Source organism: Oryzias latipes, chromosome 13 (genome assembly GCF_002234675.1).
Source record: "Oryzias latipes chromosome 13, ASM223467v1".
In the NCBI taxonomy this organism is placed as follows: domain Eukaryota; kingdom Metazoa; phylum Chordata; class Actinopteri; order Beloniformes; family Adrianichthyidae; genus Oryzias; species Oryzias latipes.
In genome coordinates this window covers 20,143,517-20,159,120 of record NC_019871.2, presented here as the reverse complement: position 1 = coordinate 20,159,120, position 15,604 = coordinate 20,143,517, and the positions used below count along the sequence as shown (strand labels likewise).

The window sequence follows — 15,604 nt, the reverse complement described above, 5'->3', positions numbered from 1 at the left end:
GTGAAACAGTCTGCATGCCTGAGTGCTTGATTTTATACAGCTTTGGCAAGGCCAAGTGATTAGGACCCCTGATTCTGACCATTTGAATGGGTGAGTAAATACTTTTGGTACCATAGTGTATGTTATGAAAATTAAGCTTAAAACTGCATTTCTAAGTATTTCTTAATTCAAATTGTGGTGAATCAGGAACAAATGAAAAAATGCGGTTAGAAATAGCTTGTGGCTGTGACGTAGAGGCTACAATTGGAAGGCCACAAGCTCCCTGCGTAATCCCTTTCTAATGCATCTACTTGTGGACGACTAGATCCGATAACGTCTTGGTTTTCCTCATCCGAGCTGGCACTTGACTCCAAACTGTATGGCTGGGTAGCTGCAACATTGCTCCCCATTTTTCCTGCACTGAATGTTAGGTTGGTGTTGTGATTGGGTGTAAGCTAGCAGGAGAGTGTAAACAGAAGGATGAAAGGGCCGGGTTTACTCTGCCCAAAATATAGAGGCAAATTTCTGATGAACTACTGCTGCTTTGCAAAATTTATGTCCTAGAAAATGGCAGTTTTTTATGGTGGCTAAAAACAGCTAAATCATAATTAAAAGACTGCTAGAAAAACTACTACAACAGAACAAAAAATGATTAAAGTCGCAATTGAATTTGACATAACCTTAAATTTACCTGTGACTGATACTGATGTATGAGCAGACCCATCAATCACATTGTCAGGAAGCTGTAGGTCAGTTTTCTCAATCACAGTTTCTTCTGCTTAGAAAAAGAAATCACAGTTTTATGAAGAATAGTTGTCTCCTACCGATGGTAACATCTGCTGCCATCAACCTGTGAGTGTGTGTGAATGAAAATGTGAGTGTAAAACTCTTTGGGCCTTTGGTAAAGAAGTGCCTTATAAATATAAGCCCAATTGAGACAGCTGTTGTTGTGATTTTGGATTTGACAAATAAAATAGAATAGAATTGAATTGAATCAATGTCATGGGTGGGGATAAGATGCTGACTTCCTAATGGCTATATTACATCTTTGTGTTATTCTGTTAGCTGTAAAGTTAAATTGTGATGAGCATTGAGATGAGAATTTGGTGTTAATTAGCCCCTAAGCTTTAAAACCAGAAGCTGATTTCCTTTGACGACAAACAAACAAACTGACCTTTTGGGCAAAACAGCCAGTTGTAAGATTTTGTAACCTCAATTCCTTCAGCCTGATGGAAAATTGGGGAGAAGTAAAAGCTACTGTGATAACTTAAATACAATCATTCATAATTTCAAATAGTTTACAATAATATGAAAGATAAATTATAACTGCACAACATTATTGACCCAACACCTCATTGTTCTGATATGGGTGTCAAAATGAAAGCAGGAAATTTATAAGGACACAAACTTAACACAGCATGGTAGCCTTTTTTTTTAAACTTGGATCAATATCTTCTTGATAAACCAAACCTCAAAATACTGAGTCAACAGATAATTACTGGGCAATAACATACTTTTTCATGCATGCCAAGTTTTGTGATCTTTATAATAAAACACCTACCTTTACTATCAAAGATTTGGTGACTATGTCAATGCGACCCCTTTCTGGAACAATGCTTGTGACAGGATAGCCTCAGCAGTCACGGTTATATTTACAACCCCTAAAGACAAAAAATATCTGTCATGGCTTGTATGACAAATATCTGTAGATTCCAGAAGGATCTAAGTACATTTTATGGAATATATAAAATATGTTACAAACGAGAAAACGGCTGTGATGTCAAGAAATCAGAGCTTCACCTAATGCTGTGGGGTTCATGTTCCAGTGGAAGCTCTTTCGCTCACTGTCACACAGACAGGATGTGTACTCCTCAGTAGAGACAGGTGTGATCATGTAACTTGAAGAGACGCCTGGAGTCACTCTGACCTGTTCAATAGATGAAGAAGAATTTTGTTTGATAATGTAACATTTGAAAAAGTAAAATAATGTGTTTTAAAAGCGTTATTATTACGCGCTTTGTTGAATGTCAGCTCTTTACTGCTCCAGTTAAAAAAGTTACTTGGTGACATTTATAGCTAAAATAACTTTTACAGAGGTTTTTCACAAAACACATGCACTTAGAAATGTAGTTTTTGTGTATTAACAATCTGACATTGTTTATAAGGACTAAAAGGCCTTACGTTACTGTGTTTAACATTTTTTATGTGGGCTTCTCCATCCAACAAACACATTTCTCACAGGAGAAGCAGAGATTTGGGGACTCCGCTGCTGGTTGGTGGGGGTGTGATTTCTGACATGGATAAAAAGAACTCAGCTGTAAAGATTAAGTTGAGACAATTTAAGACTATATTATGTTCTGTTTTAGGTGCATGTAGTGATGAAAATTTAACAAACCCAGTGGGTAAGACATGCATGGGTTAACCCAAACCCTTTGGCCTTCTCCTCAGAGTCTCTGAGTTTCTAGCTGACTGTTTAAGGAGATAAAACTAAACATTTCCAAATTGGCAACAATGATTATCAGCCAGATGGATAAGGAATTCCTTGAAGAAAAATTCTTCAAATAACATTAAAATGGGATTGTGCTGACTTTGACTTTGTTTTTTCTCATTACCTGTTTTATATTCTTATTACTTATTTTGATTAAATCACCTGTTAAAGGACTAAATGTAAATGGAAATTTGTTTCGTTTGTAACAATAACTTTTTTTTTGTATGTTTTTTAAAACAATTAACATTTAAAATCCAAGACTATCAGAATAATCGAATCGGGAATCTATTTATTTATTTAATTTATATTTCCTTGAGATCACACAAGAACTATTTTTTATTTCTCTTTTGTTATTATAAAACACATTCATGGGGTTTGTTGAGATGTAAAATGGTCACCGAATTTTCTTCATTACCATGATGCAGCTGTTCAGGTAGTTGAAGACAGTTGCCTTTAGTTCAAAGCTTTCCCCCCGGATGATGGAGTAGGGCAGGGTCAGTTCCAGGAAGAAAGGCTGAAAGACTGTAAGCTTCTTACGAGGAGCCAACCCAAAACCCTGACTGGACAAACAGAAAGTCTCCGTTTCCCAGGTGGTGATGGTGTCTGGAGCTGTAAGGAACACATCTTTTGTTCCAGACTCTCTAAAAGAGCAGAGACACAAAAAAAGACATATCACATGGTTGCATGGTTAAACCGGTGTTACAGGTTGTGCTACAGTACCACAAAAATATTATTTGTCTGTATGTGTTTATTTTATAATTTTTTTACTTGTTCAGTCCAACAGCTGAGTAAAGACATAAGAGCTGAAAGCCTATTGTGTTAGACATATTTTACTTTTACAAAGGGTTATGAATCTTCTGACACACCAGGTTTATATTTGAACAAACCCCTTCTATGATATCCCTCTCTCTCTCTCTCTCTCTCTCTCTCTCTCTCTCTCTCTCTGTTACATGAAATCAAATATCAGATCAAACTCACAAAACACACAATAAAAACCCAACCCACCTTTCACCCTTCCCACTCCCCTCTGTTACCCTCACACACAATGAATACTGACTAAGTAACTTCTGTGAGGAAAGAGTATTTAGGAATCTCTTCATACCAGGAGCACATTGGTCATAGGAACATCGCCACAATGCCCACCCAAACTGGGACAGCAACGGGGTCCACTTCACAGCTGTGAAGCTGCAAAGTTAAACTCCAGCTGCCCCAGCAAGGGTGACAACTACAGCAACAACCACCGACCAAGTTGGCAACCACTGGCAGAAAAGATCCCCACAAGAAACACTGGGGCCCAAAATCATGATAAGATACTAAAATTGAAGACATAAGATGAATATAAAAACATAAAATTGAGAAAAAGATTCATAAAATTAAATTAAATACATAAAATAGCATATAAGAATAAATATAATTTATATATTTATAAAACATACATATAAACTAATAGAATAAATAAGCAGAAAAGATCAAATAAAAGCGAAATTAAAAAGGTGGGTCTTTAGCCTCTTAAAAAGCTCTAAAGTCTCTGCGACCCTGAGACTCTCCACAGGCGAGGACCCTACTGCCAGGACAAAAGAAAACTAAATGTAGTTATTTAGGCTAATGAGAAGGCCATAAAAAGAACTTTGGTCGCATTTTTTAGGACTTTTGCAAAAACAAAACATAACAGAAGACTAATGCTGCAATGACTGATATAACCCATCCTGTGTGTTCACGACTAAATAAACAAAGGTGACAAAAAATAACCAAAAAATTAATAAAAGAAAAAATAATAACTCAAAAGAATAAATGGCTGAAAAAACTTTAAAATAAGTGAATAAAGTGACAAAAAGTGCTTTTAAAAAGAAATTAAAGAAAAAGAGGAGACAAAAAAACTAAGCCAATGACAAACTTAACAGTAAATAAAAGTGACACAAAGTACGTCATAAATTTTAAATGGTTAAAAAACTAAAAACTAAAAAAGAGATGGATAAAACGGAGAGACAGGCTAAAAATAAATTAAAGTAACCAAAAATATGCAAAAGGGATTAAAAATTACAAAAGATGACTGCACTGATCACTGCACTTGCATTGCCCCCAAGCCTGGACAAATGCAAAGGGTAGTGTCAGAAATGTCATACTACATAAAACCGTGAAGAGAAAACAAGTGGATCACAGTAAGCAATAGCAATAACGCACATTAGCACAGTTTAAATGCATTTTAAGGCTTGGTAGGATTCTTAGTATACTCCAAATCCATGATATTTTATCTGTTTTGTTTGCATGGACGTCTGAGTGTGCAGACGTGTGCTGTTGCACTTAAATCTAACCTTTCTTGTAAGTTATTTAAGTATGGCATTCACATACTTTTTCTTTTTTTTTTTTTAGATATCTTTGGGTTCTTCTGTTTAACCTGTATAACTAAATAACTATAAAAATGTCTTATTTTTTAAACTTGAAAATGAGCTGAACCAATATTTAATCCACCAAAACAAAAGCTTTATCCATTTGTGAGCTGTGTTAAATTTGTCAATTGAAATTTTCTTTTTTTAACAAAATTATTATCGCGGGGTGTCTAAGGGCAGGGATGCCAGTATAGCTTAGTCAGTTTGTTAGTTCATTTTAGTATTTTCCTATTGAACTCTTTGTATTCATGATCCTTCTGAGTTCATGTTTCACTTCGAAGCCCATGGAGACGACTGTTGTTGTGATTTTGGGCTATACAAATAAAATTGAATTGAATTGACATTGAATTATAACTTGTCGAGACCTTAAAAGTAGTTTCAAGTATTTTTCATAAAAGGTTTTCACTGGCAAAGAGAAAAAAATAAATTTTTCAAAAGAGATTTAATTTTCACTTCCAGAGCCTTACCCAACTTCTACCAGATCCCATATCCAGGTGTCAGGAAAAAAGGAGCGGACTGTTGGTGTTGGTGGGGGATGAAATGAAGATCTGTTAGGAGGCCGTCCATAAAATATGGAATTGTGGGTATATTGTACGTGATATCCTGTAATTAAAGAAAAAAAGACTCTTAAAGCATATTCCATCATGTCTGGTTTAAGAATCATTTGAACTTTTCTACAAAAGCATTTGGACTAACTTAGGTTGTACATTAGTCCATTATACATAATGCACCGGGGGAATCGAATCATCAAGTTAGTTGCAATCTTCAAACCTACGCCCTGTTAAACACAAAATTACAATGACAACAGTAAACTGTAAGAAATTAATAAATACATTTCAGGATCTGAATTGCAGCACATGTTTAAATTACCTGGAACACTTTATAGGCCTCATCAGGGGTCAGATAATATGACAAGCTGGACCTCTTGTGTCTCAGAGTCAAACATTCCATAGAGCCCTCAACTTCATGTGGAACAGAAGATGCTTTCTTTACAGGTAATAAATCAAAAATCTGAAAAAGGTCAAAATGTAATTCATATGACTAGCAAATTGACAATTACAATATAACGAAGAAGAAATTGAGTTTTGTTTCTAAACAAACAAACAAATTGGTCTACTAGTTTTTCCTTGTATCTACACATTGGACGCAGTGTTGACATATGACTTAATGCACTTTGAATTACTGTCTGAACGAATTGTGCTATACAAATAAACTTTTTTTGTCACCAATGACCCCCCCCCTCCCCATATTGTAAACCATCTACACGCTAAGGAAGGTGCGCTGACGTCACAGCTGCAACCTCAGTCAACTTAAAATGTATGTGTGTATTTCTGTTGTATATCTGATCTTGTTCGAGTTCTACTGGAACCTAATTTCCCCTCGGGGGATTAATAAAGTGTAATTCAATTCAATTTAATTCAGTTCAATTCAATTTATGTGCCAAAACTGGTCCTTATCATCTGGGCTGCAGCATTGAGTAAAGCCTCCAAATTTGTTGATGAATGTTTTACATTGCACACTGAAAAAAAATCACTTATTTGACATTTTTTAAAATTGTTCCTAAAATTCAGTAATCCAAAGTTCCAATCTTTTGCTTTTAATTTCATGGATGGTAGTCTCTCCTGATTCTAGCTGGTTTTGGTGGCCATCCTTCACTCCGTTCTCCAAACCACAACAATGTTTTTGGATGGTCTACCTCTTAACTACTATCAGCATCTAGGCTCTGAGGTTTACATAATCAGCACAGAGACTGACTGCAAATAACGATGGATTTATTTCATGCACATCTTTCTGTGTCACAAATACATCTTTACTTGCATACATCTTTACTTGCAATCCTAAAATCTCTCCTTTATTAACTTTACATCTGTCACAGTCCATTTCATGTTACCTTGTCTGCACTAAGGGTCTTCCCAGGGTCATTTATCAACACACTCTGATCGACTGCACTGAGACCACATAGAGAATTGGGCTGGGCAGTGAGCTGGAGTTTGATCTGCTCTCCTGGGACGGCTGATGACGGGGAAAACGTCAGCGACACCTTATGAACACAGACAGAAAATAACATCTAGTCATTAGGCTTTAACCCATTATCAACCAGAAAAAAAGCTTTACTACAATTAATTGACTGTTTGAGTATTTTTTTATATTTTATATTAGGAGTATAGTAATGCTTTTCAAACATCACATTTTTCTGTTTAAAAATGTGAATTTTTGATGCTACTCTTAGTTTAGCTTTTCTGATTATTTTTTTAATAGGCTGTTAGTCTCAATTATTTTTAATCTCACCTTATTTGAGAAACATTTTTCTGTGGAGAAGTCTCCACTGCTGGCAATCACATGCTTGCTAGGGAGGACAGCATAAACCACCAGCTGGAATTCTGGAGCCAAGTCCGGAGTAATTCTGAGTTTCAATGTTATTTTACCTGCATTATCTGCAAGAGTAGATTAATATTATCACCTATTATCCATGCATGTTTAATGGAGTCAAAGGAAATACACTAATTGTTAAGGAAAACTGCCTAAGAATTTAACTCATCATCATCATCATCATCATCATCATCATCATCAGGGTTTTCCATTTTTTCCAGTCTTGTGCCAGAAGCTCGGCATTCTTCATAGCAACGCAATAAGGATTAACATTATTAACATCTCCCGCAGTGACGTCTGTCCACCGAGTACGGGGTTTGCCTTGAGGCCGTTTCCAGCCCGCAGCCCCTGGATTAAACTGCAAAATGGCTCGCGTCGGATGGTAAGAGGAAAGACGGATAACATGGCCGAACTGTCTGGTACAGCGTTGCGCAGCAAGGCAGGAGGCTTGGGGCTGGTAAGTTCGGACTCTTAAGGCTCTGTTAGAGCTAAGCTCTTATTTCAAGGCCATGTCTCCGAATTCAATTCAATTCAATTAGATTCAATTCAATTCAATTCAATTCAATTCAATTCAATTCAATTTTATTTGTATAGCCCAAAATCACAACAACAGTCGTCTCGATGGGCTTCGAGGTAAAACATGAACTCAAAAGGATCACGAATGCAAAGAGTTTAATAGGAAAATACTAAAATGAACTAACAAACTGACTAAGCTATACTGGCATCCCTGCCCTTAGACCCCCCTTCGCGGTAAGGAAAAACTCCCAAAAAACGGATACCAGAAAAAACGAAGAAACCTCAGGGGTGCCCACATGAAGGAGGGATCCTCCCCCAGGACGGACAGGCGATTTACCAGAACTCTTAGAGAAGAATTAACTTATCTAAATCTACAACTACATATATAAAAGTCTAGCAGACGAGCTTCATCCAGCCGTGGTTGTGGGGACAGTCAAAGGCGCGAGTCGAGCCGGAGACATAAAGCAGAACCATAAAACAGGATGGAGAGTACAGCTAAGTTGTAGATCTGGAGCTTTGTCTTGCGTGCGATGTTTTGATGACGCCACACTGGTTTTTTGAGAGACTTCTGAGCTGATGCTGTCATTGCCCTTCTGCGGGTGATCTCTGGTTTTAGGTCACCGTTAGCCATCACTTTGGATCCCAGGAATCCAAAGCTCTTCACATGCCTGATTAGATCATTGCCAAGCCAGAGGGGCGGTGGGTTTGGGCCACCACCAACTTGCATAAATTTGGTTTTTGTCCAGTTCACCTGGAGACTATACTTCTTTGGTTCTTCACTGTAAATACCCAGGGCCGTTTTTTAGCTGGCTAAGAGAAGTGCTGAGCAGGATGGTGTCGTCAGCATACTCCAGGTCAGTCAAAAAATTAATTGACTGTGCAAAAACATAAAAATAATTTGACATTGCAAACCTGATTCATCTTGTGCTTGAATTTGTTGATACCCTTGTGAAACAATTGCTCCTCTGGACAACACCTAAAGAGAGAAAAGGTAAAAAAATTAATGATGTGACAGTGTGTGTGTCCTACCAATAATTTGGACCAAAGCAGCTGTTTTACATGACAACTACATTCCCAGAACTTCATTGTTTTCTGACTAAGATGGCGGTGCGCATAGATGAAGTGGCCTGGAGCTCACACAATCACTCTTTTTTTTTGCAATTTAACACTGGTGCTGTGCATTATTTTGCATATATCAAGAACATTATCACTTCAGTACAGTCATAAGGAACTCTGCCAACTAAACACCGGAGAACATCACCTGTTAGATTAGTACCTCATCCCCCCGAAGATAGCTAGACCATCTGCAAGTATACTTACAGCAGAAGGAATTTTCTGCTGTTTACATCTGTGCTGTGTATGTCCCACCTGATGCTAATGCTAAAGTAGTGCTAGTACAGCTTCACAGTAGCATCAACAACAGCCTAGTAGAACATCCAGGCTGTATTTTTATTGCAGCTGGGGACTTCAATCACGCAGACTTAAAATCAGTCCTTCATAAATTCCGCCAAAATGTGAAATGTGCTACCAGAGGACATAAGAACAGACCAGGAGTACACAAGCGTAGCAGAATACAAAGCCCTGGTTTACATTCATCTAGGACAATCTGACCACCTTTCTTTTGTGTTGCACCCAGTGTATACATCCATAATCAAAAGGGTGAAGAATACAACAAATACAGTGGAAACATGGCAACATGACGCTGTTCCTTCAGGACTGTTTCCATCACACAGATTGGGATGTTGCACTTTGGTTATTTATTCATTGGGTATTTATATGGTGAATGGGAGCTTTTCACACATAATTAAGGTGATTGTTGATGCTCTAAACGGAATTTCGTTGTTCATTAATGACAATAACAAAATAAATAAATCTTAAGTCTTATTAACCTTGCAATTCACAATTCCCTATTCCTCTTCCACATCACAAGAGTCTGTAAGTCACCTATTTCAGGGAAATTAAGAAGTATTTTTAAATCCAAGCATGAAATTTGAATGTAGTCATATAACAGTGTGCCAGAGCATCTGAGAAACATTAGACTCTAAAGCAGAATATGGGTTGGAAACAAGGGTGGCATAAAAATATAGCTCTAGAAGAGCTATGACTTGGCAAATTAAAAAAATATGAGCATGAAGCATGTAACACTCTAGCTACAACAACTTTTTTTGTATTTTTTACAACAGAATAAATATAAATATAAAAATGCTCACCAAGTACATGATTTTCACAGAGCCCTTTGGTTCTCCCATTAATCTGTAGTGGACAGAAATGTCTTGTTCCGAGTCACAGGGAAGAGGTTTGCTGTCAGTTTTTACATCCAGAGTGCTGACTGGAGCTGACTCAACAAGCCTGTGCGATTCTGTCTCATATGACCTCCTCTGTAGATGGTCCATGTTCTTACCGGTACTTATCTGGTTTATAACAACCAACTTTGTTAGTAATCCTAAAACAATCAATGTGAATAAAAGCTTTGCAGAAAAACGCAGTTGTTACTAAGTATTTTACAAAAGCTTTGAAAACATTGGAAAGCAAAAAGAAGAAGACGTGCAAACATTCATAATTACTCCTGAGGACAGCACACATTTAAAGGTTAAAAATGATGACAAAATATCCAAACATGTTTTTGAACATATCTAGTTGGGTTATTTACTTACTTCTAGGCCAATGAATCTTCTATAGGTAGTTGTGTTCAGTGAGAATGTGGCCACACCGTTACTGTCTGTTGTGAGATTGAGTGGCCTATCCATAGACCATAAATGGTCATCTGAAAGATGCACTAGCATGTTAGCAATCGGTGTGTTGTTGTAATAAACTGCTTTCACCTGTAAAACAAGAATATTTTCACATCAAGCATTCTGTATTCCAACACAACAAAGACAATGCTCATAATTTTTTACATACTTTTCCTTCAAAATTGGATCCAGGGATAAAAAACTCAGCAGTGTCAAGAAAGAAAAGCCTTCCAATAACATGTAAAAGTTTAATTCTTTTTTCTTGTGTGAGTTTAAAATCTGAAAAAGAAAAAAATACCAGATCACACCAACTCAATTTGTTATGTCCAACATTTTTAGCAAAAGAATACATGAAAACTCAGAATTTATATTTTCTTTTCAAGTAACCTACCAGAATCATCTTCTTGAACTACTGTATGAATATTTATGACATCCAATAAATTCCTTTGATCCTTGATGAAATGTGACATCTCAAAAGAAAATTTCTCACAGAGTTTTTTGTCTACCTGCAAAACACATTTAGGTAAATTAAGTTAGCTTTCAGAATACAAACTATGATTTACTTATTGATTTGAAGTTTTATTATTTTAATACAGTAGGTTTTGTGTATTTTTTTGATGATGGTTGAATTTATTTTGCCATTTTTATAGAGGGAAAGTAAGAATATTTGAAAATCAAAAATGTGTGATTTGAGCTCCTTCCAGTTAGCTGTGGTGATGGACAGGCAGACAGGGTGCTCCACCCATTTGATGCTACTCTTAGTTTAGCTTTTTTTAATTTTTTTTTTTTTATTGATAATGTTCTTTGCTTTAGTCTGTTTTCTTTGTTGATCCCTTCACTGTTATGCTTGTTTTAACGAGTACCCATTTCTTTATTTCTCTTTGACCAGATACTGTAAGTCTCAAATGCAAGCTATTTTATTTTCTTGTCCTACTTATCTGCAAGCTTGTAACCCATTCCCCTGCTGAGTTCTTTTACTAAACTGAAAAACATTTATGTCATAATTTGTAACTTCAATTGATCAAAAGGTTGTATGATTGTTGAAATATCTCTCATTAACATAAAAAGTGAGCAGGCTGTGAATGAAGGTACATGAGGGTCATGGAGGGAACAAGACAAATGTTACAGACCCTTTTCTTCTGGATGTTACAAAGGCCACTTATGAGATCTCGATGAATGGGCCGGCATAGCCTTACAAAAAAATATCCTGGTACGGGCTGTCCATATGTGTACCTGGTATTTTAAAATGAACCAAAATGTTATTTAGAATTTAATTTATATGTAGTAATGGAGAACAGAGTGTATTTGAAAATGTTTGTCAAGACAGAATTTTTACTTACATAGCACATATTTCTATATCAATAGTTTCCTCTGCAACACTTACTTCTTCAGCCACATTTATAACAACGTCAAATTTGGGCCAAACTGTGGATGGAAAATAAAGTGTGATGCTATTTATACATTATTAAAGATGAAAATAAACGGGAAAAAAAACATACCATATTTTCCCACCCAGAAATACAGTTGAACTCTCTCTTCACCAATTTTTATGATGATGTTGTAGCGTCCCACACGAGCTTCTGGGCTCAAAGGGTAAGAAAGCTGCAAAATTTTACCCTTAGATGTTTTATTTCGCCATTGTCCAATTTTGTTGCCTAAAGGATCCTGTTTCAAGGGGGGGAAAAAACACATATATTAATACAAAAAGGTTGAACTTACCCTCAAGAACTGTTAAGGTAAACAAACTGGCACTGTCAGAACTTTAGACTGTTTTAAACTCCACATAACCCTTAGAAATGTAATCCTTTTGCAATTTGTTTTTTACATACAGATACAGGTGAGCCACAAAGAAGATTCTTGAGGACTTTAGGAATGTTTTACCAAAGAACTTTGACTGAGAACAACATTACTGTGTCTCGCTGCTCCCCAATATACAACTCGTGTTGCAACAAACCTCCCTATGGTAACAGTTAAATCTGTCTAACACAAGACGCCTTCAGGTCCTGTCTGTTTGCTCAGCTGCTGGACAGGACTCATAGAAAAAGACTTTCTTCATCAGGCCAAGGGAAAAAAATATGACCTGAGTAATAGCTTCATTTCCTCTTGGAAACCACCTCTGAACAGTCTTATAGAAAAGCTTTGCAAAATTAGACGAGAAAGCATTTTAAAAATGCTCAGATTAGTGAAACATAATGTTGAACTTAAACAAGTGTTTTATATCTTACAGAAATGCTCCCTTTTTTTTGCTCATTAAAAGATGCTAAAATTATAAGAGTCACAAAGGTAGAAAATATCTTACCTTCAGGTCAATTGAACGGTACTGCAAAAGGGAAAAGATGTATATATTTTTAAAACTGTAGAAAAACATTTTACGAAAATAACTAAATGATTAGTCACAAAAGCACAGGTATGTTAACTTTAACATAAATATCTTAGACTTTAGTTTTTCAGTCCTGGCCCCATTTTAAATAAACAAAAAAATAAATAAACAATAGCTAATAATATGAAAGTCAATGTGCTTTTCACTTAATGTTGACCTCATTCACAAGAAAATAATTTTCAATCAACAGTTAAGGGATAAAATATTGTTAGGACTATGGTCACATTTGCAAAATGCCACCGCGGGCCTCCTAAATGCCAGTTTTTCAGCAAATTTGTCCGCTCGGTGGCTGTCTCATTATCACATGCTGCATTGCGGTAGCCGAGGTTTTAAGAAAAAATTAAAATTGAGCGGGGAGCAGACGATGTTTTGACATTGGGCAGTGGCTGCCCTGGCACATTTGGAAGTTGCGCGTGCCTCCCTTCAGCCACACCCCTTCCCCACCGCTGCCACATTAGACATTGTATGGTAGCAGTGCGCGCACATGACGATGGCTGTTAAAGATGGGCCAGGGATCCGGCGATAACCGGACATCTATCTGATGATCCCGGCCACTGTGGACCCCCGGACCACTATTCTCTTGAATATTTCATGTGTCTGTGCATACACAAAAGCTCCCTAAGTAAACTGAGGACAACTGTGAGCACCAACCCCCGTGCTGCGGCTCTGAGGCTCTATTTTTTACTTTTTTTGCAGAGGCAGGTACTCACATAAATCAGGTGTGTGCAAAAAATGTGATAATTGCATCTGAAATAAGAAGGATCAACATGTTTGAGCAATTTGAGTTTGTCATTTAGTTTTTTATGTAAATAGTATAATGTAATGTTAATGTGTATTCTAATATGTAATTTTATTTTGTGCGCTGCACATGTTTTCCTGTGCGCTGAGGATGTCTGAGGAGTGCACAATTGTGCATGTGCACAGGGAACATTGCCCCGAGGCAGCTGCCAGCTGGTTGCACTTCATATGAAAGGCCACTGTCCAGAGACATTTACACACAGTCCAAACAGAGATGTTGTTGGTTGATAGTCCGTCTATCACTGCCCGTGGCCACCCATTTGTTGCACGATTTTGTGAAGGCGTCATGCCTGCCTGGCTGACAGCCGCCGGACTGTCGCCGTCTGCATTCATGACTACGACAATGATTATTAAAATAATTGGTCAGTGGCAGCTAATCTTACGGATTCTGCCAATGCCTCCCCATCGCTCGGTGACAGTTGTTTGTGACTGTAACGTAATTGGATCACTGCAACAATAATCTTACTTGGGCTAATAATGAAACATTCTTTGATTTAATAAAGATCCTGTGTCGAGAATGGATTTCCTTATTGGGGCTAGTTTGTTATGGACGTAAAATGGATTTGGTTAAAGAGCAGAACATTGAGTAACTTCAACTAAAGTTCAATATCTGGTGTTTATGTTGCAAAGTGCAAGAGGCCCCAACTGTAAACAGTGTTTTTCCCAGAAGGTTTGACTCAGATTGTTGTTTTTTTAGTATCTACTCACCTGTTGGTTGGCAGGCCGTAGTTTATTATCCAGTGAGACGACTCTGAAATGCACTAAAAGAAATTCAACAGTAAATAAAAGAATAGCTATTAAATCTTTGAAAACTTTAAAATCAGAGCTATACTGTCATTTGAACTGCATAAGGTTTTATCTTTGTGTATAAATGAAACTATAATGAAAGGTGTCTGCACCCATAGCAGCCTTGAGTGCAGCATGTAAACATATGATGTCACATCATTTACAGTAATCTGTGGGAAGATCATTAAGTACTTTTTTATAGACATTGTTGAAAAAATATTTTTTTGAGTTTTGAGACCAAAATGTGTCTGAACCAATGACACAGAAATGTTTATGTATTTATTTTATTTTCTGCTTTTGTCAAAGTTGCATACTATCAAGAGGAATTATTATGAACCCAGTTACCTGTCTGTCCAGGGAGATATTTTGGTTTATCTGTTTGAACAAATGTTCCTGGTTTATAGACTTTGATCGTGACTTTTCTCTCTTCTCTGGAGTAAAATGTGTTGCCTTGTACCACCACTTCAAACATCAGCACTTCTGAATTTAGCACTAAAGAAGTCTGTCAAAAATAAAAAATAAAGGTATTTCTGGTCTGTAAACAAAAGAAAAACGTTTTTTAAGCTATGGTGAGAGCTGACCTGAAAATCAATGCACTCATGAAACTCTGTGTTGGACGTCTTTTCAAAAAGAGTTGTGTTCTTTTGCTGGTACATCAGAGCAACCTTCATAGTAAGAATTTCATTTGGCTCCAGGAGACTCGCACAGAATTTAGTCACAGTTCCAGCTTCAAGAACAGCAGGTATGGCCACCATGTAATGCCTACAACAAGGGAGATTCAGTTTCACACCAAAACAAATTCCTGCCAAATACTTATGAAAGGCTCTAACTCTGACAAAGAAGAATGTTTACAAAAACTTACGGTTCAGTCAACTCTTGACCCAAACACATCCCACACAAGACACAAAGTGTCCATATCCACAACCGAGTCTGTGGACAAACCACGACTGGTATAATGATCCTCATAGTCTTAATCCCTTTTATAGGCTTTTACTAAGCCCCGCCCACCTGACTTGCCTCAACTCATTAAGGACTCATAAATCAAATCAAACTTTATTTGTAAAGCACTTTTCATACATGGAAAACATAGAATGCTTTACAAAATGTAAAAAAAAAATCTTTCAAACTTCAAAACTGAAACAAAGGCCTTCACATTACATATAAATTA

General features: G+C 36.9%; 1 pseudogene; it reads right to left on the bottom strand.

Moving 5' to 3' along the window:
• LOC101160335 overlaps positions 1-15,373 on the bottom strand; it is a 36,072-nt pseudogene extending 20,699 nt beyond the window's left edge.
• Between the last annotated feature and the right edge of the window lie 231 nt (positions 15,374-15,604).